Below are 23,932 nucleotides of genomic sequence, written 5' to 3'. Positions count from 1 at the left end.
AATTTTTCGTCCTAAACACATTTTTGTGCATAAAAACATATGGCCCACGGAATGACGTACGTAGCTATATACCGTTGCTTTTTTTTTATCTTTACATTAAAATTTTGTTTTATCAGTTCACACAAGTCCAAACGAAGATGCAATGTAGACGGAGGGTACTGGCTTGGATGAACATCGTGCGATGTTTATGAAACTTAAATACGACTTTCTTAAATATAGCAAATTTTTCTGGTACCTTAGATGTGAAGTCGTTGATCCTATCTTACATATAAACACACTTTATGTGGATATTTTCATCATGTTTCCTTAAAAACGCCCGACCTTCGATTTCGTTGATGCACGGGATCCCTTCCAGTCGGTGCAATTTTGCTTCGCAGGATCCCTCTTGACTTTCTGCACCCGGCACCTGAACCCTCTTCGAGAAAGTTTTCCATCGTCACCGGCACTCTCATTTAAAGAGAAATTTAATACAAATAACCAGACGTAAATTTTATGTTTAAAAGTGAAGGCAAATTGAAATAATGACAGAAAATACAGTCACAGATTCAGTGCCACTCATCGAAAACGATGAAATGAACGATATCGTTCCGGTAGGGACAGCTGAAACAAGAGATTACAGCCTAAATCTAGACCGCACTACAAAGAATAAACTTTTTTGCAGCAGAAAGAGATAATTATCAAATAACAGAAACCGGAGGGGGCATCAAAATTTCGTTCAACGCAAAATCGTACTCGACACTGAAATCAACCGCAGGTAACTATTTTGTATCTCAAGGAAACTGTTACACATGTTCACATTCACCAGTGTTTGACAAAAAGGGGAACTTGGTTGAAGAAAAATATAAAATATCGGACGACAAACCCCATCTTTACACACTTAATTTATATCATACTAAATGGTCAGCATTAGTCAATGGAAAGAATGCTCAGCGTTTTACTGAAATAGACCTCCCAAAACTGTTACATGTTACAGGGTCGGAAAGGTTTTTAGACAAGAGTTTCGATCATACAGACCTAAAAACTGTTTACAATTTGGAGAACAGCTATGCAAATAATTATGACCAATCTACAGTAAGTGAACAAATAAATGTTAACGTTAGTTCTCAAAATGTTGAAAATGATATCGGCGTGTATGATATTAATAATGACAAGGTATTATGCATGCTAGCAACTATCCATGAAAGTGTGAGCTTATTGCGTGATACCCTAGAAAGTCATATGCAAATTACAGACAGAAATTTTGGTCAACTTCGTGATGAAATACAGTGTATAAAAAGTCATGTGACATGTGTAAGTGAACAAACAAAAGCGGAAATTGATGAAATAAATGCTGTTACGAATACCATGAAACAAAACATCAAACAGAATCATGAATCACTTTCACGAAAGCTGCAGCAAACGATGGATTGTGTCAAAAATATGCCAGTGCGGCAACAGAAACCGAATGAAACTGAAAATCAGTATACGAGTACAAATATTTCACAGCAATACGAAACACCAAAAAGAGAAAAGACTCTTATAATTGGTGATTCGATAATACGAGGAATTCAATCAAAGGGATTGAAGGATTACGTGGATATAAACAAAGACAGTGGTGCTAAAATTGCAGATTTATCAGACAGACTGAATAGGTTAGATACACGTCACTATGCCAACGTCATTATACATATTGGCGGAAATGACGTCAGTGGCGGTAAATGTGATGAGACGTCGTACCAACAGCTCTAAGACCTAACAAGGAAACTTCAAGATGAACATTGCAAAGTATACCTTTGTACTGTCTGCCCAAGACAAGATGTTGATGTAAGCATTTTTAACAATAACGTACGTACTATCTGTCAGGAAACTGGGGCTACATTAATTGAGACTTACCAGGCATTTATCTACGGCAATGGAGATACGGTTAAACATTACTTTTCAAGTGATGGTATTCATCTCAACAATTACGGTTCAAGGACTTTAGTAGCGACGATATATGAATACGCTACAATAGTGAAAAACAGTCAGCGTGCTGAAAATGCATCCATGAAACAACCTGCTTCTCAGCGTTCATTTGCTAATAATAATATTCGAACATATGGAAACAAACTTCAACAACACAATAGGGCGTTTTGCTTCAAACGTGGGATGGTTGGCAACCATTTGACTCGTGATTGTAGGGTGCAGACAACAAATTCTATGTATTACGAAGGAAGACGTGAACAACCGAGGAGACAACAACTATGGGACTACGGAATGCCCGGAAGTGACTATATTTTTCCTGGAGAGGGTAGTCACGGAAGTTTTAAACATTAGGAAAAGTATGACAGATGCTCAAACTTTGGCAACTGGACCAATCAGCATACTTTAGATAACAATAGTAAATATACTTATAATGAGGTAAATTTTAATATATTGAAACAAGATTTTTGTGAAGATATAAGAAATAACTCGTATATTCATCGAAATAGCATACCTGGTCATGGTCAAAATACTTATTTATTAAGTAATTCAGAAAATATGGTATGTAATATATGTTTTCTTGTGTTTGAAAAATGTTCATGCGACAAAAAGATTACAGAAGATGCGTCATATATATCTGACTTTTCAGATAAAATTACAAAAAATCTAACCAAATATAATTCGACATATAATACAGATCAGTCCATGTTATCGGCGGTTAAGGTATTTGGGAAAATTTGTCAAGATAATTGTTTGTGTTATGAGACAAAAGTAGTTAACGATCTATATAACAACGACAAGAATTCAAAAGGCGTACCTAAATCCCCAGTGAATGAGGTCGTAATTCTATCCACAAATCTCATGAACGTAAATAATTCAAAAACTGAGCATAAAAAAATATATTTTGAAGGAAAAGGACTCTTTATTTCTAGTCTAAATATACAACATTTATTACCAAATTTAGATGAAATTAAACATATATTAGGTAATTCTAAATCGCCTAAAATATTTGATTTATGTGAAACATTTCTTAATGACAGCATCACAAATGATTATGTAAACATACAAAATTATGTTTTTGAAAGACGTGATAGGCTCAAAAGAAAAGGTGGGGGGATAATTATATATATATCGGACACCATAACTTACAAGCGTCGCAATGACTTAGAAACAAATGATATTGAATCGATTTGGATACAGGTTTTTATTTCAAACAGTAAACCTTTTCTTTTAAATTTTGTTTATCGTCCACCGAATTCTTCTCAGTCTTGGATTGATTCTTTTGAAGCACAAATCGAAATGGCCGATTTTTCACTCCTGGAATATTATGTCCTAGGTGATTTGAACATCAATTATTTGCCAGGAAATAAATCAGAAATGTTTAGTAATTCGAAATGGGTAAACACTTTAACTAAGTTCGTTTTGGAACAGTTAATACAAAATCCAACTAGAACAACAAAAAGAAGTTCGACAATAATTGATCACATATATATGCAAAAAATGTTGATAATATAAAAAAAAGTATTTGTTCCATCACTGTCTATTAGTGATCATTTTCCTATTTGTATGGTGCGTTCAATTGATAGAAAAAGCTCTAAACCGAAAGGTGTACATAAAGTAATAAAATATAGAATGTTGAAACATTTTGATGAAAACAATTTTCAGTGCGACCTTCTAAACTATGGACTTGAAATAACTGAAACTATTGTTAATCCAAATCAGTCTTTAGATTTCTTTTACTCTGTTTTAAATACTGTTTTGTCGAAACATGCGCCTATGAAAGAGAAACGCGTAAAACGTGAGCATCAACCAGACTGGTTCACGGAAGAAATAAAAACAATGATAAATTCACGTGACTTCTGTCATGCCAATCGAGACATTGATCAATACAAGTTATTGAGAAATAAAGTAAATTCCATGATAAAAAAAGCCAAGAAAAATTTCTTTAATAAAGCCATTGAAAACAATAAAGATACTTGCTACTTTTGGAGAAACTTAAAAGATGTTTCTAACTTAAAGGAAAAATGTCACTATTCCGTCTAAACTTAAAACTACTGATAAAGTGCTGGAAAGTGATGATTTAAACATTATAAATGAGTTATATAAGCATTTCATAAATATTTCAAGTATTATAAAAAGAACTTCTTTTTCTGAAAGTAATTTCTCTGATCTGAAAGAGACACTTGATTCACACTTAGGAGAACATGCCTTTAGTATTCCCAATATAACAACACTTGAAGTAAAAGATATTATTTCTAAACTAAATACACATAAATCTACAGGTCTCGATGGAATAGGGCCTAAAATTTTGAAACACTGTGGGGATGTTATTATTCCGTGCATTACATCAATTATAAATAGCAGTATATACTCTGGGATTTTCCCTGATAAACTTAAAGAGGCTCGTGTCTTACCTATTTTTAAATCAGGAAGTAAAGAACTTGCAGAAAATTATCGCCCAATCTCAATTCTACCTACCATTTCCAAAATATATGAGCGCCACCTAGCCACACATCTTCAATTATTTTTTCAAATTACAAGTATAATACACGACAAACAGTCTGGATTCAGGAAAAATCATTCTTGCAATACAGCATTAATCAGATTAATTGATGCTTGGATTAAAGATATTGATAGTGGAAAAATAATTGGAACAATTTTTCTTGATTTAAGAAAGGCGTTTGATCTTGTCGACCATGAAATATTACTTTACAAATTGTAATTATACCATTTTTCTGGAAATACACTAAGTCTTTTTAAGTCTTATCTATCAAATAGAAAACAGTTAGTCCAGGTGGGTAACTTACAATCAGACATACTTACCGTCAAATCGGGCGTTCCTCAAGGATCTATTCTAGGACCTTTATTGTTTTTGATATATATCAATGACATATCAATGATACATCATGAACTTAATATAGACTTATATGCTGATGACTCTACACTGCATAACTCCGGTTATCAGTTAGATGAAATTCAAAACACTTTACAACAAAACCTCGACTAAGTCAATGAATGGTGTATTCTAAACAACATGTCTTTACACCCAAAGAAAACGAAATGTATGATCATCGGTTCTTCGATGAAAGTAAATAAATGTAATGCTCTAAAATTAAAAGTAAATGACCTAGAGCTAGAAAATGTTACAGTGCAAAAATGTTAGGTATTTATCTAGATAATACACTAAAATGGCATGCTCAGACAATGTATGTAAAAAATTGAATGCAAAAATTGCACTTCTGAAAAATATCATCTTTTATCTTAGCGATGAAGCAAAATTGATGTATTATAATGCATATATCCTTCCCATTCTCGATTATTGTTGTACTATTTGGGGAAAAGATACAAAATGTTACATAAATAAAGTGCAAGTAATACAAAAAAGAGCGGCCAAGATTATACTTAACAGACCAATAAGGTCACCTACATTAGAACTTTTTAATGATCTAAAATGGCTTAAATTTAGTAACAGGGTAAAATATCACACAGCTGTGATGGTTTACAAATCTATGCATAACATGGTACCGATCTACATGACTGAAATATTAAGTGTCTCAAATAATAAATTGCATAATCTACGATCAACAGCTCACAAAGATCTTGTTTTGCGTATAACACCTCGTACAAATTATCTTAAAGATTCATTCTCGTACTTCAGCGTTAATATTTGGAATAAATTACCTGCTGAAATTAAGGAATCAAATACATTACAAACATTCAAAAATAATATTAAACAACATTTGTTCATGTTACAGTCCAGTGCTTAAAATAATTATATTATTACAGTTTTTACATATCATGATGTCAGTTATTTTATTATTATTTTGTTTTGCTGTTGTTCGTTTTTTTTTCTCTTTAATAGTCTTATAATTATTTGAGTGTATGTCGGATGGTTGAATGGGAAGCTTCTAATCGTATTTAATACATTGATCCTTGATATATACATTGATATATATATATATTTTTTTTAAATATGATTTTGTGAAATTTATCGTAAATGTTTGTATACATGTGTATTGTTGTTGTTGTTGTTAACTGAAGGCCATACTGAAAATAAGTTTACGTTTCATTTTCATGTTATGTACACTTTGAATGTTACCTTCATTAAATAAAGATTTTATTATTATTATTATTATTATTATTATTATTATCTTCAGTGTTAGAATTTTGAGATGGTATTATTATTGAAAACAACATCTGTTTCTAAGGGTATAGATCGTAGTGTTTTTCCTCCCCTAATATGCTTTTAAATTGAAAATAAATCAGCAATTTCACATAACATTCATATTTAAATTTTATTATAAAATTTACTGATACCTACGGAAGAGCATTAGTGCCAGGTGTATGTCATTTATTAACTCAAACTTTCTAGTTACTAACTCGAAATTTCGAGTTTTTTAGTTGAAATTTCGAGTTACTAAGTCAAAATTTCGAGTTACTTATCTCGAAATTTCGAGTTGCTATGTTGAGATTTCGAGTTACTAAGTCGAAATTCCGAGTTACTTATCTTGAATTTTTTAGTTACTAAGTACAATTGTTTACGTTGATGTATCGGTCCTGGCCAAGATTAGGTACCCGGTGTAGTCACTGGGTAGCCCTACAGGGTCATATGGCAGCGTTTGCTCATAGAAAATATCTCTATTTAAACAATGATTCTTTATTTATTGATTTTGTTGGGTGTAACATCGCACCGACACAGGCGACTTCTCAGCTTTTATGCTGGAGGAAGACCTCAGGTGCCTAAACCATGCTAAAGTCTGGAAGTTTTCCGACCTAGTTTTAGCCCATATGCCATATGTCGATGAAATATAGACATACCTAAATGAAAGTGTAATTATGAGTTTAACCAAGTTTGGGTACATTGACAGACCTTGATTTTGAGGAGAGGTCATAGAAGGTGACCGGGAAGTATTCAAACTTTGAATATTTTATTATTTCACTACTTTGACTATGTCTGGAAGGTTTTCGACCTATTTCGAGCTCCTAACACATGAATATATTAATATATAAATGAGGGTTTATATCCTGGATACAGTTTGAAATCTGGAGTAGCTTTAGATACTATAGTAGGTCATACATTGATGTATGTATATGTTCAAGTCCCTACATGTTCGGTACAATATATGGATGTGTATACAGATGATTCCACTTTGAAGAGTCAAAAGTCGTGCATTACATTTTTGGCCTTTGACTGACGAACGGACGTTCAAATTTTGCTGATAAAAGGGCAAGATAGTAATTCAAAATTCGAAATTTCGAGTTAATAAAACCGCAACTGGCACTAATGCTCTTCCATAGATATCGTAGTGATACACAAATAACTTTTAAAAGCGAATTTGTATAATTTGATTTAAAACAAAAGAGGGGCCATTCATGCATAGCTAGTCTGGAAAGGTTCAGCGACACATCTGTACTTACCATAACAAACCCCGATCCACCCGGGCACACAAGTCTGTACCGAAAACGTCAATACATACACTGACGCCTGACTTTCGTATCGGATGCGTGGCGTAATTGAATGTGTGTCGTGGCATTAACTTTTTTTTATTTAGTTCAGTATTGTCAATCTTATTCAGACTATTGAAAACTAGAAATGTGTCCATGGGACACAGATGCCCCCACTACATGACATTAGTCAGGGGCCAGAACTCCTACAATACTGAATGAATCCGGATGCGAAACCCCAGGTGCACAACTACACATGCTGACCAACATTCCTGTAAACTTTGGTGATTCTAGGTCAAATACTTTTGGGGCTATGCGCGACACAACATTAAAATGACCAATTTTTTACTAAGTCAGGGGCCATAACTCCTAAATGACTGGATGAATCCGGACGCGAAACCCCAGGTGCACAACTACACATGCTGACCAACATGCCTGTAAAGTTTTGTGACTCTAGGTCATATACTTTTGGAGCTAGGAACGACACAACATTAAAATGACCAATTTTTACAAAGTCAGGGGCCATAACTTCTACATGACTGCATGAATCCGGACGTGAAACCCCAGGTGCGCAGCTACACATGATGACCAACATTCCTGTAAACTTTGGTGATTCTAGGTCAAATACTTTTGGAGCTATGCGCGACACAACATTAAAATAACCAATTTTTTACTAAGTCAGGGGCCATAACTCCTACATGTCTGGATGAATCCGGACGCGAAACCCCAGGTGCACAACTACACATGCTGACCAACATGCCTGTAAAGTTTTGTGACTCTAGGTCATATACTTTTGGAGCTAGGCACGAAACAACATTAAAATGACCAATTTTTACAAAGTCAGGGGCCATAACTTCTACATGACTGAATGAATCCGGACGCGAAACCCCAGGTGCACAACTACACATGCTGACCAACATTCCTGTAAAGTTTTGTGACTCTACGTCAAATACTTTCAGAGCTACGCGCGACACAACATTTTCGGAAGGACGGACGGACGGACAGACGGACGGACAAGAGCAAATCTATATGCCCCCCCCCCAAAGTGGGGGCATAAAATATAGTGCAGTTTCTTTACATTGTATGCGTATGCAATAAAAAGGTTATCATCTTTGCATCGGTACATTTATATGCACTCGATCGTTCTTAAGCGGAAAAATATTGCGCTCCTAAAGTCGAACTATCTATTTTGCTGTGGCAAAACTCGTGCATAGCTAATAACCTATAATTATTGTTTTGCTTTTAAATACGAACACCATTTCATAACTCTAACATTGAAGTTAAATTGAGAGGGCACCTGTGCCGATAGAAAAATAATTGTGTCCGAGAGGGTTCCTGTGCCGTATGTAGAGAGTCAAGAGAGATCCTGTGAATCAGAAGCAAAATTGAGCCGACTGAGAGGGATCCCTTGCATTAACGAAATCGAAAGTAGAGCGTTTTTAAGGAATTATGATGAAAATATCCACATATTGTGTTTACAAATAAGATAGAATCAACGGCTTCACATCTAAGGTACTAGGTATTTGCAATATTCAAGGAAAGTCGTATATAAGTTTCATAAACATCGCAAGATGTTCATCCAAGCCAGTACCTTCGGCTATATTCCATCTTCGTTTGGACTTGTGTTAACTGATAAAACAAATGTAACAATAAACAATAGTGCCAGAATGTCACAATCATATATGCCCGTCACAGCAAATTTCTTTACTCTAGCACCTGTATTTGCAAATGGAATTTTAATTTTGTGGTTGTTTAGTAATTATTGTAATTTTTTTGTTTTTCTAAATCCACAAAAAACTCCTTACCAGGTAGAGATACCTTAAAATACACCTACAATTTGAAAGTAACATCTATGTTGTACCACAGAAAAGTGGTATTGGTTTTTCCCTACGGTCTATTATAAAAAAGTTACAATATAAGTTATTTATAGTTACAACTAAGGGAAGTAATCTTTAAAAAAAAATTGTAAGTCCACACAAAAATCCTTACCAGGTAGAGATATGTCAAAATACACCTCAAAATTGGATGTAACATGCATGTTGTACTACAGGAAAGTGGTCTTCATTTTCCGCTACGACTAGTAATAAAAAGTTACAATACAAGCTATTTATAGTAACAACAAAGGGAAGTAATTCTAAAGAAGGGGCCTGCGCATGACACTTCATCTCACATCTCATGATGGTGTACAATTGTGCCAAGTTACATGAAAATCCCTCCATGCATGAAGAAGAAATGCTTCGGACAAAGTCATTCTTGTATCTGACCTTTAGCCTCTAAGTGTGACCTTGACCTTAGACCTAGGGACCTGATTCTTGCGCATGACACTCTGTCTCGTGGTGGTGAACATTTGTGCCAAGTTACATCAAAATCCCTCCATGCATGAAGAAGAAATGCTCCGGACAAAGTTTTCATTCTTGTATCCTTTGACCTCTAAGTGTGACCTTGACCTTACATCTAGGGACCTGGTTCTTGCGCATGATACTCTGTCTCATGATGGTGAACAATTGTGCCAAGTTTCATCAAAATCCCTCCATGCATGAAGAAGATATGCTCCGGACAAAGTCATTCTTGAATTTGACCTTTGATCTTTAAGTGTGACCTTGATCTTAGACCAAGGGACCTGGTTCTTGCGCAAGACACTCCGTGTCATGATGGTGAACAACTGTGCCAAGTTTCACCAAAATCCCTCCATGCATGAAGAAGATATGCTCCGGACAAAGTCATTCTTGAATTTCACCTTTGATCTCTAAATGTGACCTTGACCTTAGACCTAGGGACCTGGTTCTTGCGCATGACACTCCGTATCATGATGGTGAACAACTGTGCCAAGTTTCATCAAAATCACTCCATGCATGAAGAAGATATGCTCCGGACAAAGTCATTCTTGAATTTGACCTTTGACCTCTAAGTGTGACCTTGCCCTTAGACCTAGGGGCCTAGTTCTTGCGCATGACACTCCGTCTCATAATGGTGAACAACTGTGTCAAGTTTCATCAAAATCCCTTCATGCATGAAGAAGATATGCTCCGGACAAAGTCTGTGGACGACCCCCGCCAACCCGCCTGCCCATCCGCCCGCCAGGGGCGTTCCCATAATACGTCCTGTTTTTTTAAACGGATGTATAAAAAGCAATGGTACATAGCTAGGCCATTCCGTGGGCCATATGTTTTTATGCACAAAAATGCGTTTAGGACGAAAAATTTGATTTTCCGAGCTGACTGACGTTGGAGTTCATTGTTTAGCATAGAGAGTGTCCTGTGCGCGAACAGAGAGGGATCCGTTTTCTATTTTTCTACAGAGAGGGATCCGATATGGGTATACACCGTGGTTTTTGACCCCAGATGACCCATTTTCAAACTTGGCCTAGATTTCATCAAGGTAATCATTCTGACCAATATTAATGAAGATAAATTGAACTAGAAAATGCTTTTGTAAAAAAGCGCATGTCTCCCCAAATGCAAAGTCCTATAGGCAAGAAGTCAATAGGGGTCAGGAGCGAAAGTCAAAGAGACACTGATGGTTGGCTGCAATAGGGATCATCTACTTGGCATGTCCAGTCATCCCGCTAAATTTCAACACTCTGGGCCTAGTGGTTCTCAAGTCACTGTTCAGGCTCCTGTGACCTTGACCTTTGATCAAGTGACCTCAAAATAAATAGGGGTCATCTACTCTGAATGTCCAATCATCCTATTAAGTTTCAACATTGTAGGTCAAGTGGTTCTCAAGTTATTTCCAAAAAATGATTTACATGAACAGGCCACTGTGACCTTGACCTTTAATTGACTGACTCTAAAATCAATAGGGGTCATCTCCTCTGCATGTTCAATCATCCTATGAAGTTTCAACATTCTGGGTCAAGTGGTTCTCAAGTTATTGATCGGAACTGGTTATCAATGTTCAGGCCCCTGTGACCTTGACCTTTAACGGAGTGACCCCAAAAACAATAGGGGTTATTTACTCTGTATGAACAATCATCCTAATGAAGTTTCAACATTCTGGGTTGAGAGGTTCTCAAGTTATTGATTGGAAATGGTTTTACATGTTCAGGCCCCTGTGGCCTTGACCTTTAATAGAGTGACCCCAAAATCGTTAGGGGTCATCTACTCTGCATGACCAATCATCCTATGAAGTTTCATCATTCTGGGTCAAGTGGTTCTCAAGTTACTGACCGGAAATGGTTTTCAATGTTCAGGCCCCTGTGACCTTGACCTTTGATGGAGTGACCCCAAAATCGATAGGGGTCATCTACTTTGCATGTACAATCATCCTATGAAGTTTCAACATTCTGGGTGAAGTGGTTCTCCAGTTATTGATCGGAAATGGTTTTCCATGTTCAGGCCCCTGTGACCTTGACCTTTGATGGAGTGACCCCAAAATCAATAGGGGTCATCTACTCTTCATGATCAATCATCCTATGAAGTTTCAACATTCTGGGTCAGGTAGTTCTCCAGTTATTGATCGGAACTGGTTTTCCATGTTCAGGCCCCTGTGACCTTGACCTTTGATGGAGTGACCCCAAAATCAATAGGGGTCATCTACTCTTCATGATCAATCATCCTATGAAGTTTCAACATTCTGGGTCAAGTAGTTCTCCAGTTATTGATCGGAAATGGTTTTCCATGTTCAGGCCCCTGTGACCTTGACCTTTGACGGAGTGACCCTAAAATCAATAATGATCATCTACTCTTCATGACCAATCATCCTATGAAGTTTCAACATTCTGGATCAAGTGGTTCTCCAGTTATTGATCGGAAATGGTTTTCAATGTTCAGGCCCCTGTGACCTTGACCTTTGACGCAGTGACCCCAAAATCAATAGGGGTCATCTACTCTTCATGACCAATCATCCTATGAAGTTTCGACATTCTGGGTCAAGTGGTTCTCTAGTTATTGATCGGAAATGGTTTTCAATGTTCAGGCCCCTGTGACCTTGACCTTTGACAGAGTGACCCCAAAAACAATAGGGGTCGTCTACTCCAGCAGCCCTACAACCCTATAAAATTTGAAGGTTCTAGGTCAAATGGTTCTCCAGTTATTGCTCGGAAATGAAGTGTGACGTACGGACGGACGGACAGACAGACGGACGGACAGGGCAAAAACAATATTTGACCTAGTGACCTAGTTTTTTGACCTCAGATGACCCATTTTCGAATTCGGCCTAGATTGTATCAAGGTAATCATTCTGACCATAATTCATTAGGATCAATTGGAAAACACAGCCTCTATCGCATACACAAGGTTTTTCTTTGATTTGACCTAATGACCTAATTTTTGACCCCAGATGACCCATTTTCAAACTCAGCCTAGATTTTATCAAGGTAATCATTCTGACCAAAATTCATGAGGACTAACTGAAAAATACAGCCTCTATTGCATACACAAGGTTTTTCTTTGATCTGACCTAGTGACCTAGTTTTTGACCCCAGATGACCCATTTTCGAACTTGCCTAGATTTCATCAAGGCAATCATTCTGACCAAATTCCATGAAGATCAGTTGAAAAATACAGCCTCTATCGCATACACAAGCTAAATGTTGACAGACAGACAGACAACAGACAGACGTCGGACATCCAGCGATTGCTCAGGTGAACTAATAAAAACACAAAAAATATTTCTTTACAGGTAGTGATGGTGGGGTTGGAGATAATGTTAGTGGGGAGGAGTCAAGGTAATCAACCCATGAAACAATATTTATTCAACCAAAATAGAAATCAAATTTTGTTTCCTTTTGGTTATTTAGTTGGCACTGTCATGAAGAAGGGTTATAGAAAGTCTAATTGAGTTGTGATGTCTTATTACTGAGATACAAACTTACTGACAATTTTGACTGCAAACAGAACTTTTTTAACAAAAATAAGACTACATAGTATAAAAGGGCATACGTACCTTCATCAAAATGATAGCAGACTCAGTTTTTTTGTGTGTTGTTGTTGGGTTTAACGTCACACGGATACAATTATAGGTCATATGGGGACTTTCCAGCTTTGATGGTGGAGGAAGACCCCAGGTGCCCCTTCGTGCATTATTTCATCACGAGCGGGCACCTTGGTAGAACCAGCGACCTTCCGTAAGCCAGCTGGATGGCTTTCTCACATGAAGAATTAATCACCCCAAGTGAGGCTCAAACCCACATCGATGAGGGGCAAGTGATTTAAAGTCAGCGACCTTAACCACTCGGCCAGGGATGCCCCTCCAGACTCAGTTAAAGTTTGGTCATGAGAGGTACATCTCTCATGCTCCCTGGTATCTGTTTATTAATAAGCAGAACTCTACTGAACATTGAATAGAAAGGATCAGATACCGTATAGCGGGTTAATTCTGCGGGCAAAAAAATTCTGCGGTTTTGTCCTAAGATGGGCCTAAGTTTATTTCTGCGTTTTTTATTTATGCGACATTCGAGAAAAGCAGGAACTATTTTTTGCGGTTTGCATAAACCTGAAGTAAATTCTGTGCATGGGAAATAGCAAGCGCATTTACTACGTCATAATTAACGACTCAAAGGCATATAGTTCTCGTCAGTTATGTCTTGTTGGGATTATCTAGGTCGGAATCTAGGACAGTGAAGTTGGCGTAGCTGATTTATGTTTAAATCTGATTTCTTTTCATTACCCTGCATGATAAAAAATCAGATTTAAAAATTAATACTGTAGGTCTAGTACCGGTAATTCATTTTGAAAGACATTTTTATAAAATGTAATACTGCTGGAAGAAAAATTTACAATTCGTTTACAGATATATACAAATGCAAAATCTAGTACATAGTCCTCAGCTACAACAGTTACAACACACATTAATTAGTTTGTTTAACTTTTCATAAACCTATAGTATTTTGTGATATATACTTGTAAAGATTACACGCCTGGAACAGTAACCATTCATTCATAGACAATAGATTGATACAATAACAAAAGCAATCAACCACAATCGATATGGTGTGAATAACTTGACAGCAGACGAAAAGCTTGTGAGATAAAGATAACGGGTCATTATATTAAGCGAAATATCAAAGATTATTTCTGCGTCAAAAAAATTCTGCTGATAGTTAAATGTGCGGAATTTATATCTGCCTGACAGCCTCGACCCGCAAATTTGGCAGAAATAAAACACCGCAGAATTAACCCGCTATACGGTAATAATATCAACACTGCAATAGTCCAAGTATGGGGAGACATTTTACAGCCACAACACAACTTAAGAGGCTTCTGTGTTGATAGTTTACAAAATTTATAACATTTTTGTCAAGATCGTTCTGAAGCACAGAATGCAACCAAGCAGACTCTATTTTGCATGATTCTGTAGTCTAACTAATTTGACGCGATCCTAGGAAATATTTAGTTATTTTTCTTATGGGCAATGATCTCCACTTGCGTCCAAAACTTGAAAGCCCAAAATAGTAGAGTAAATTTCCGATGAAATTTTCATCGCTGCCGATCTGGGGGGTTTAAATGCTGATTTTGTTGCGAATACGAAATAAATTCAAATAAAACTTACATGTATCAAAAGGGGATTCTATTCCTCATTTATCTAATATGTAAAAATTATCAAATAATTTCCAAAAATACGAATTTTTGATGATTTAAAGCTATGTGTGTACAAGTACATGATTAACGTTTAACGTGTCTACACGCTATGTGCACAAGCGATAGAACTAAGAACTTTATATGACTGTGTACTCTGATTTATCCTCCATTATTCTGGTCCTTCAAAGTTTTGACGTTTAGATTGCCTGTCACAAATATAAAACAATCTAAAGGTCGAATTATTTTGACTACTTGATTCTGTACGTAAGGAAATTTTTAAAAGTCGTCCTCTTAAGTCATCCAATGATGCCGAATGTATGTGTGGCTTTCGGTCAAGACGTTTTGAGAAACCTACTTACATGGAAGATTTCTGATGCTGGCCTGAATAAAAGGGTGACAACAAAAGCTCTTCTTTTTGAAACAGTCAAGCTAAAATCATTGATAAGTTGAAGGGCTTTGAAAGATGAGTGGACAAAAATACTGTCAGTTTGACATTCAAGTCTCACTGTAGAACTATGATCTTGAACCAAAATGACTAAAAATATATTCTGCAAAGAAACGTCTGCACCAAATTATACTTCAAGGACTATATAAACAAAGTGTACAGACAATGCTTTTCTGGTTCAAACAATGAGTTCTTGACACGACTATTTAAAGAATAAAAACTCAAATAACAGGATATAAACACTGAGATGAGCAAAACAATAAATCCTATCTTCCTTGAACTGCAAATAAAGAAAAAAAACTTCAATGAAACATATCAATCTCTCTGCCGCAGATTGTCAGTTAATTTGGAACCAGTGCAATATATTTCTTTTGCCCGAGATTGAGCAATTTAAGTCATTTGAAATAGATTACAAACGCCCAATCTAGTATTTAATCCGTTACCTCCTAACTTGGAGCCTTGATTTAAACATATAGAGCTAGTCAGAACAAATGCGCAGACAGAAAAAATACCTATTTTTGTAAGGTTACAATATTAAAAGAAAGAATGACTTCGCTCTCATCACTTATTTTTGTTCAAATATTCACACACGTCATTTCTCAACACTGACTAAAGGTATGTTTGAACTAAATGTTATTACATAAAAAACATAACTACCTTGCTTTATTATCTGTTTCATCTCTGATGCCTTGCAATCCTTGACTACTGTCACATGGAAATCGAGAGCTTTGAATAAAGCTTCCATTTTCAAAGCATCCATTTTGGCTCCACGACGGACTGGCTCACCCCCCGTAAAATTCTCATTGGCGATAATAACAGCATGTCCTCTATACTTATTGTTCATAGCATAGCACTCTATCCCAGGCTCTGTACTTACTTCCATTGGCTCCGTCATTTTCCTGAAGCACAAAGATTTCTACCTTGAAATAAACAATACCTGTCTAAACATACAACACACGTACTGAACTATTTTGACTGTGGATAGTGAAAAGGTACATATTTATGATACTATGTATGAGATCGCTGAGAATATATATATATATATATATATATATTGTAAAGCTTTGAGACAAAATTTAAATGGCAAGAAACTTTAATTACTTCTACATTTGCTTATCAAAATAAACTTTCTAAACACATGATAATTGGGAAATGGATTTTAGTTTTGCGTAATTTGTTGGCAAATAAAACACGGTTTTGAGTTCAGATGCATAGTACATTTGTAATCTAATCCTTCTTTGTTTATATAAAAAAATCTTAAAAGTGTTAGAATCAGGGTTATATAATGAAAGGTAAATTTGACTTATCTCATTGGTCGATAACTGGTCACATGCAGGTCAATAGAAAATAATATTAACTGTAAGAGTGATGTTGTTGTAAAGAAACTCGAATGAGCGACTTTAAAAAAAAAATACACACTATACTAAATATAAATCTGTCAAACACTAGCCAATCATATCTAGTTTCCATAAATGCATAATCCAATCATAAGCCTTGTTACATTTCAATAAAATTGTATTGACTGTAAACATTTTTTCTTGTGAAATGTTAATCATATTGCTCTATTTTAAGCTATTTAACAAAACATTATCTAAAGAATAGAATTTGGAGACGTATTTAGAAGTGTCAAGATTAGTTTTATCTTTTCATTTAAGAAGAATTTGCATATATATATATTTAGACTAATTTATATTATTAATTTAACAAACTTTATCTACAAGTTCACGTAGTGACCTAGTTTTTGACCCAAGATAAAAAACTAATGAACTTGACACAGAGTTTATCATTATTATTGATAAACTATATCAGTCAATATTATGATAATGAAAAAGGTCAATATCATAATAATGATGCCTGGACAAGGATTTGAACCCCTAACTATCTGTCCTATATTATCAAAGGTACAATAGACCAATGCTTTAGCCCACTGCATCACTCTGGAACTTTCAAACTATGAGATTGATTAAGTTCTCTCATTACTGACTAAAGGATATATTGAGCAGATACCATTTTCCTTGTTATCAGTAAGAGTGGCCTTGTCCTTGACACAAGTGACCCCAAATACTTTCCCAACCTTTGTTTTAGACTACAAACCCAATTTAGCTCACAGTGCAGTGGTGGATTTTGATTGAATTATACTCATCTTGAAGATGGACTCAACTAACTGAAGAAGAGATCACAGAGTGATCTTGGCGCCCACAACTGAGCCATTTTTGAATGTTCCAATTTCAGGACTAGCTCAAGGTCAAATTCAAGGTCAAATTTCATTTCAGTACACAACACTGTGCATGTGGTCCATGCATGTGGTCCAAATTTCAAAGCTGTAGCTTGAGAAAGTAGGTCACTAGATCAATTTCAATATTAAAGTTCATTTCGGTATACAAAACTATGCATTTGCTTCAAATTTGGAGGCTGTAGCTTGAGAAATGTGAAAGTAGGTACTAGGTAAATAATCAATGTTAAATTTCAATTCAGAACACAAAAATATGCATGTGGTCCAAATCTGAAGCCTGTAGCTTCAGAAATGTGAAAGTAGGTCACTAGGTCAATCTCAAGATCAAAGTTCATTTCGGTACACAAAACTAAGCAAGTGGTCCAAATTTGATGGCTGTAGCTTGAGAAAGGTGAAAGTAGGTCACCAGGTCAAAATCAAGGTCAAATTTCATTTCGGAACACAAAACTATGCATGTGGTCCAAATTTGAAGCCTGTACCTTCAAAAACGTAAAAGTAGGTCACTAGGTCAATGTCAAGGTCAAAGTTTTTTTTCGGTACACAAAATATGCATGTTGTCCAAATTTGAAGGCTGTAGCTTAACTCAATAAGGACGCAGATCGCATTTATGCGTTCATTTTAACTCTTATCGAGTACCGCATGTCGTATTTATCCGTCAAAAGATAACAGGCGTGTATGCCGAGGATCGCATAAATGCGCTATTCGCCTGATAGTACTGTATGCCGCGCGACGTGATTTTACGTTTGTAAGAGTACCAACCATTGGACTGCTGTCAAAGTCAACCAACGAAAATATTTTACTCTAAAGATTAAAAAAAAACCCAGAAGCGATCGAAACAATCAAAATATTTATTATTTAAGCACATTTTTTTAATATACTCATCACTAAATATCGGAATAAGAAAGTTATTTCTAGGTATTGCCTGTTTTATCTTCTCATTCCATTATACCACAGAATCTTTCTTTTTTATTCAGTATTTTTAATTTCATTAAATATAGGTATAATTTTGTTCTTTCATAATGTAACTTGCTATAAAGTTTAGCGATAGATGATATTCAAATAAATATAAAATAAACAAATAATGGCTGTTTTTCTATGTCCAATCTTTCTTAAATATTGCAGTTTTCCGTATTCATGTTACTTCAGTTGGCCTGTAAAACAATTTTGCAAATCAAAATATAGTAAATTTTAAATTATTAATTAGATCATAAATTGTAGTTTCAGTTGTGAAAATTTCAGTTTTATTCATCTTTTATAAACAGATGTTTATCCCCAATTTTGATCAAAGGATGCCTAGATCTTATCGATTATTGATTATCAGTAAAAATCCACAGGCATACAAAGCAGATAAATTGATAAGTGGCTCAGGAATGTATCGGAAAATTGATACCAGTAATTAAGCGGCGATATGGCTGCAGGTATTAATGAGTTAAGAAATGTTGAAGTAGGTCACTAGGTCAAAATCAAGCTCAAATTTCATTTCGGAACACAAAACTATGCATGTGGTCTAAATTTGAAGCCTGTACCTTCAAAAATCTGAAAGTAGGTCACTAGGTCAATGTCAAGGTCAACTCATGTCAAGGTTCATCTTGCCACTCAAAACTATATAAGTGGTCCAAATTTCAATGTAGTAGGTTATTGACAAGAAGATTTTAAAAGCTTTTCCCTATATAAGTCTATATGAACCATGTGACCCCCGGGGCGGGGCCATATTTGATCCTAGGTGGATAATTTGAACAAACTTGGTAGAGAACCACTAGATGATGCTACATTACAAATATCAAAGCCCTAGGCTTTTTGGTTTGGACAAGATTTTCAAAGTTTTTCCCTATATAAGTCTGTAAACCATGTGACCCCCAGGGCGGGGCCACATTTGACCCTAGGGGGATAATTTTAACAATCTTAGTAGAAGACCACTAGATGATGTCCCATATAAAATATCAAAGCCCTAGGCCCTGTGGTTTTGGACAAGATGTTTTTCAAAGTTTTTCCCTATGTAAGTCTATATAAACCAAATGACCCCTGGGGCGGGGCCATATTTGACCCCAGGGAAATAATTTGAATCACCTTGGTAGAGGACCACTAGATGATGCTTCATACCAAATATCAAAGCCCTAGGATCTGTGGTTGTGGACAAGAAGATTTTCAAAGTTTTTCCCTATAAAAATCTATGCAAATTATAACAAGAGGACCATGATGGTCCTGAATCGCTCACCTCTTCCCACATGACCCAGTTTTGAGTATGACGTCGTTTTTTCTATTATTTGACATAGTGGCCTAGTTTTTGAATCATGAAGATCTCATGGAAAATATGGCCTCTAGAGGTCACAAGGTTTTTCTATTTTTATACCTACTGGCCTAGTTTTTGACCGCACGTGACCCAGTTTCGAAACTGACCTAGATATTATCAAGATGAACATTCAGATCAACTTTCATGAAGATCCATTGAAAAATATGGCCTCTAGAGAGGTCAAAAGATTTTAATAATTTTAGACCTACTGACCTAGTTTTTAACCGCAGTTGACCCAGTTTCAAACTTGACCTAGATATCATCAAGATGAACATTCAGACCAACTTTCATACAGATCCCATGAAAAGTATGGCCTCTAGAGAGGTCACAAGGTTTTTTTATTATTTGACCTACTGACCTAGTTTTTTAAGGCACGTGACCCAGTTTCGAACTTGACCTAGATATCATCAAGGTGAACATTCTGACCAATTTTCATGAAGATCTTGTGAAATATATAGCCTCTAGAGAGGTCACAAGGTTTTTCTATTTTTATAACTACTGACCTAGTTTTTGACCGCACATGACCCTGTTTCGAACTTGACCTAGATATCATCAAGATGAACATTCAGACCAACATTCATACAGATCCCATGAAAAATATGGCCTTTAGAGAGGTCACAAGGTTTTTCTATTATTTGACCTACTGACCTAGTTTTTGATGGCACGTGACCCATATTCGAACTTGACCTAGATATCATCAAGATGAACATTCAGACCAATTTTCATAAAGATTCCATGAAAAATATGGCCTCTAGAGAGGTCACAAGGTTTTTCTATTATCTGACCTACTGACCTAGTTTTTGATGGCACGTGACCCACTTTCGAACTTGACCTAGATATCATCAAGGTGAACATTCTGACCAATTTTCATGAAGATCTCATGAAATATATGGCCTCTAGAGAGGTCACAAAGTTTTTCTATTTTTAGCCCTACTGACCTAGTTTTTGAGGCACGTGACCCAGTTTCGAACTTGACCTAGATATCATCAAGGTGAATATTCTGACCAATTTCCATGAAGATCTTGTGAAATATATGGCCTCTAGAGAGGTCACAAGGTTTTTCTATTATTTGACCTGCTGACCTAGTTTTTGAAGGCATGTGACCCACTTTCGAATTTGACCTAGATATCATCAAGATGAACATTCAGACCAACTTTCATACACATCCCATGAAAAATATGGCCTCATGAGAGGTCACAAGAATTTTCTATTATTTGACCTACTGACCTAGTTTTTGACGGCACGTGACCCAGTTTCGAACCTGACCTAGATATCATCAAGATGAACATTCAGACCAATTTTCATACAGATCCCATGAAAAATATGGCCTTTAGAGAGGTCACAAGGTTTTTCTATTATCTGACCTACTGACCTAGTTTTTGAAGGCACGTGACCCAGTTTCGAACTTGACCTAGATATCATCAAGATGAACGTTCTGGCCAATTTTCATGAAGATCTTGTAAAATATATGGCCTCTAGAGAGGTCACAAGGTTTTTCTATTTTTAGACCTACTGACCTTGTTTTTTGACGGCACGTGACCCAGTTTCGAACTTGACCTAGATATCATCAAGGTGAACATTCTGACCAATTTTCATGAAGATCTTTTGAAATATATGGCCTCTAGAGAGGTCACAAGGTTTTTCTATTTTTAGACCTTCTGACCTAGTTTTTGAAGGCACATGACCCAGTTTCGAACTTGACCTAGATATCATCAAGATGAACATTCTGACCAACTTTCATAAAGATCCCATGAAAAATGTGACCTCTAGAGTGGTCACAAGCAAAAGTTTACGGACGGACGGATGCACGGATGACGGACACCGCGCGATCACAAAAGCTCACCTTGTCACTTTGTGACAGGTGAGCTAAAAATAAACAAAGGGCCATAACTCACTCAAAAATTGTTGAACCAGTCTGATTTTCAGGGGGACACAACTAGGGTACAAATACATCATTCTGACAAAGTGTGGTCACCCCCCCCCCCCCCCCCCCCACCCACCCCAGTAGTTTCTGAGGAGATGCGATAACGAGAAATTGTTAACGGGCAGAGTGATTTGAATAGCACATCAGATGGTGGGCTAAAAAATCCAAACCTTAGATTTTCTATATAGGATACTTTTAGGCCAAGTTTAATTTTTTTAATACATCAATGCAACCTGAAGCTACATAAAGGAAATGTTTTTTTTTTTTGCAACAGTGACCTTGATTTCACTGAACTTAAAAGTGCCTAATATTTAAAGTAAAGGGGCATATGGGTTCTGTATCTTGTCATGGTGAGAGACAACTATTTAGTTACATGAACATACAGGGTAAATTAAAATACTATTTGAGCCACACCTTGAGAAAACCAACATAGTGTGTTTGCGACCAACATGGATCCAGACCAGCCTGCGCATCCACGCAGTTTGGTCAGGATCCATGCTGTTCGCTTTCGAGCCTATTGCAATTAGAGAAACCGTTAGCGACCAGCATGTATCCTGACCAGACTGCGCAGGCTGGTCTGGATCCATGCGGGTCACAGATGCACTATGTAGGTTTTCTCATGGCACAGCTCATTTAATTCTTAATTAAACACATTTTTTCTGCTGTATATTTTTTTTCAACTGTACAAAATTGTTTGAAAAAGTGAAAAATGACCGGAGACCATGTTTTGACAAATCTAAAGCATCTGTGCAGAAATAAGTACTGGTGGTCAGGAAATCCTATGACATCCTGGAATTCATTGCTTAATTTTTGTCAAATCATTTTAAAGTACCTTTTTGATATTGTCTTGTTGTACACATTTGAGCAAATAAACTGAAAACTGAAAATGAAATCAGCAACTTGTAAACTGCAAAAGTTTTAGTTTTTATAAACAATCACAGGCTTAAAGGTTGCCATCTAAGAAATTACAATTTAAAATTATTCAGTTCAAACTGCACGAGAGTAACTTGAAGACCCTGGTTATAACTATGTCCTCGCAAGATACTGTATGTAACTATGTACTCCAATACACTGTATGTAACTATGTACTCCAATACACTGTAAATAACTATGTACTCAAAGACACTGTAAATGACTGTGTACTCCAAGACACTGTAAATAACTATGTACTCAAAGACACTGTATATCTATAACTGTATACCCCATACAACAATTTTTTAATTAAGAAATAATTGGTATTAAAATTAGGTTTATCATAGAATAACGACAAACGAGGGTTACTCTACGATGAACCTTATTTAGATACTTATTATTTCGATTCTAACACAACTTACTTCAAATAACATTAGACGAGAATCAGAGGAGTATTTTCATCAAACGTAAATTACAACTGCGTGCTATGCCACAGTACAGAACAGCCAAAATGCAGTGCTCACACAGCATAGTTCCAGGTTGGTTTATTGCAGAATAACACCCAAAATAGTTTTTGCTCTGCAAGTATGTAGGTTAATAGCTGGTCAGGTTTGAATTAATCATAGACCAGGGGTCTTTGATTATAACACTGATAAATTATTTACTGATAATACTGTGTAAATACATACAGTTGAAACTTTGTTTGCTCTAACGATGAATTCAAAGAAGTTTGACAGTACTTAATACCATGATAAATGTTTGAAACAATACTACTAGACATATGACCACAGTCATCCCTGTCTGCAAATTGGAAAACTGCAACCTCGCATTGATAAATCTAAGGAACAGTGGAAGGTATTTTTTTCAATTATCTTTTAAAATATTCAATTTTTGTTCCAACTAATTTGAAATCAGTTTTCAAAGTCTCTTCCTAACGGCCATTTCTTTTTCTAATGGACATGGGTAAAGAAAATGAATAAAATATCTAAATTAAATGTAGATTTAAAACGTGGGACCTCCTCATTCAGTCATGTGCTCTGTTTACTTGCCTAATTTATTTCGCTGTTGTTCCCTTACAAATAACATCTTTTAGGCTGCTAAAAATGTGTTGCGATTTAGTGTATCAAGACCTTATTTGACTTTGAGTTGTTTTTCTAATAGCTGTTTTTTTTTTTAAAAAAAAACATGTCTATTGTCTGTCTAGAAATAAAAACACAAGAAA

The 23,932-nt window shown here is 35.9% G+C and overlaps 1 protein-coding gene across 1 annotated transcript in view; it reads right to left on the bottom strand.

Moving 5' to 3' along the window:
* LOC123566395 (uncharacterized) overlaps positions 1–23,932 on the bottom strand; it is a 435,075-nt gene that overhangs the window by 299,048 nt on the left and 112,095 nt on the right. The gene's annotated exons all lie outside the window — the stretch shown is intronic.

The sequence above is a fragment of the Mercenaria mercenaria genome, chromosome 8, assembly GCF_021730395.1.
Source record: "Mercenaria mercenaria strain notata chromosome 8, MADL_Memer_1, whole genome shotgun sequence".
NCBI classification, from domain to species: Eukaryota; Metazoa; Mollusca; class Bivalvia; order Venerida; family Veneridae; genus Mercenaria; species Mercenaria mercenaria.
Note: the sequence above shows the minus strand (reverse complement) of the source record. Positions and strands in the feature narration are given on the sequence as shown.